Here is a 2,500-nt window from a genome sequence, read left to right on the forward strand (position 1 = left end):
CCTTAACCTAACCTATGTCGCCTTAACCTAACCTCTGTTGCACCTTAACCTAACCTGTGTTGCACCTTAACCTAACCTGTGTTGCACCTTAACCTAACCTGTGTTGCACCTTAACCTAACGCAATTTGCACCGCAATGTAACGCAATTTGCACCGCAATGTAATGCAATTTGTACCGCAATCTACCCCAAGTTGTACCGCAATCTACCCCAAGTTGTACCGCAATCTACCCCAAGTTGTACCGCAATCTACCCCAAGTTGTACCGCAATCTACCCCAAGTTGTACCGCAATCTACCCCAAGTTGTACCGCAATCTACCCCAAGTTGTACCGCAATCTACCCCAAGTTGTACCGCAATCTACCCCAAGTTGTACCGCAATCTACCCCAAGTTGTGCCGCAATCTACCCCAAGTTGTGCCGCAATCTACCCCAAGTTGTGCCGCAATCTACCCCAAGTTGTGCCGCAATCTACCCCAAGTTGTGCCGCAATCTACCCCAAGTTGTGCCGCAATCTACCCCACGTTGTGCCTTAACCTAACCCACGTTGTGCCTTAACCTAACCCACGTTGTGCCTTAACATAACCCACGTTGTGCCTTAACATAACCCACGTTGTGCCTTAACCTAACCCACGTTGTGCCTTAACCTGCTCTGTAAATGGCATATGACACGTTACATTAATGTATTGTTGTCCAACCGCAACCCGCTCAGAATGTTGTGTACACAGCTACGTGTCATCTCCCCATAACAGCTGTATTGCAGTGTGGTACGCCATAGAGACGTGTGGGAGTAATGGACGCAGTGGATGGCGATCAGCATGAGCCGTCTGTTCATGTAGTGGCGCGTGTATGCAGACATAGTAGTCTCTTCTCACACAATGTGATAGCACGGTGTCCCGCGTTCCACATCTGCGACATGCTACAGAGGCTGGTTGACAGTTCGTCGCGCAATGGACATCGCATACGTACGGGGGCACCTTCCACGTGCCCTCTAGTCGGGCACATTTTGTTGCGTGGATGTGAGCGGATGTAGTGTGTCTTGACACCTGACAGGCAGGCATGCAATAATAGTTGACTTTGCAAACGGGGATGGACGTGGACGTGTACGTTTACTGGTGACGTTACGCAAATGAACAACTGGTAACCCGTTGTGGTGCGGTTGATCTTGCTGGAGGTACATCTGTGAGGGCAACGATCGGTACAGCTATGACGCGGTTGTGTCTCAGCGATACCCACCACACCAATGAACGTGAATGTGGATCTGGGTGTGAAGCGATACGCGGCTGTGGGTGGGTGGGACTGTCCCCGGCCGGTGAGGGGGGGGCCGCCCGGCGTGCTGGCCGCGCGGTGCGTGGGCGCACGCGCTACAGCCGGCTGGTGGGGGCGCCCAGTGGCAGGCGCGCCGGCCGACGGACGCGGCAGGCGGCGCAGCTGCGCGCCGGGGCACCCTGCGCGCGGCGCCGTGCAGCCAAAGTGGGTCCTCGCCGGCCCGGTGCGAAGCGCGGTGGACATCTGCAGTGTGCTGGTCCGATTGAGGACTGTGTGCGTTGAGGATGCGCCGCCGCCCGGCACTCGGCGCCGCGACGCCGTCTGCTGCTCGGTCGCCCCAGCGGTTCTCGCTGGTGGTTTGTATCGCAGTTGTGCAGACGTGTTGGCACGTGCGCTGTGCTGGGAGAGTTCGCTTCGGCACCCACGTGGGGCCTTTGCCCTTCTGTGGCGCTGGCGTTGGAGCTGCCGGTCACCGTAGGTGGCGCGTGTTGTCTCCCGCCGGCAATGCCACGACAGCACGCTCCCGGGCCTCTGTCGGCAGCGGCAAGCTCAGTTGGGAGCACGGGTGGTCGCACCTAAAGCGTCTACTCGCCTAACTCCGGGCGATTGCGCCTCTCTCGAACCCGACCAAGTACTTAGGACGGCGCTGCGCGCCGCCGGGACCTGAGAGGGTTTCGAGGTGTATTGTGCAGGGGAGCTCAGCCTCCTCCTGTTTGCAGAATAATTGAGCGGACGCTTGCGTGTTCGCGCGGGCCCCCGGGACACACTCCCGGGCGGCCGGCTGCTCAGCTCTAGTTGACGCAGCTCCCTGGTTGATCCTGCCAGTAGTCATATGCTTGTCTCAAAGATTAAGCCATGCATGTCTCAGTACAAGCCGCATTAAGGTGAAACCGCGAATGGCTCATTAAATCAGTTATGGTTCCTTAGATCGTACCCACGTTACTTGGATAACTGTGGTAATTCTAGAGCTAATACATGCAAACAGAGTCCCGACCAGAGATGGAAGGGACGCTTTTATTAGATCAAAACCAATCGGTCGGCTCGTCCGGTCCGTTTGCCTTGGTGACTCTGAATAACTTTGGGCTGATCGCACGGTCCTCGTACCGGCGACGCATCTTTCAAATGTCTGCCTTATCAACTGTCGATGGTAGGTTCTGCGCCTACCATGGTTGTAACGGGTAACGGGGAATCAGGGTTCGATTCCGGAGAGGGAGCCTGAGAAACGGCTACCACAT

At 56.5% G+C, this 2,500-nt stretch overlaps 1 non-coding gene across 1 annotated transcript in view; it reads left to right on the top strand.

Moving 5' to 3' along the window:
• Positions 1-2,070: 2,070 nt before the first annotated feature.
• Positions 2,071-2,500, top strand: part of LOC126149906 (small subunit ribosomal RNA) — a 1,909-nt gene continuing 1,479 nt past the window's right edge. The window contains exon 1 of the ribosomal RNA XR_007531163.1: positions 2,071-2,500. This exon is cut by the window's right edge and continues 1,479 nt beyond it. This is a non-coding gene — a ribosomal RNA (small subunit ribosomal RNA).

The sequence above is a fragment of the Schistocerca cancellata genome, unplaced genomic scaffold (genome assembly GCF_023864275.1).
Source record: "Schistocerca cancellata isolate TAMUIC-IGC-003103 unplaced genomic scaffold, iqSchCanc2.1 HiC_scaffold_957, whole genome shotgun sequence".
NCBI classification, from domain to species: Eukaryota; Metazoa; Arthropoda; class Insecta; order Orthoptera; family Acrididae; genus Schistocerca; species Schistocerca cancellata.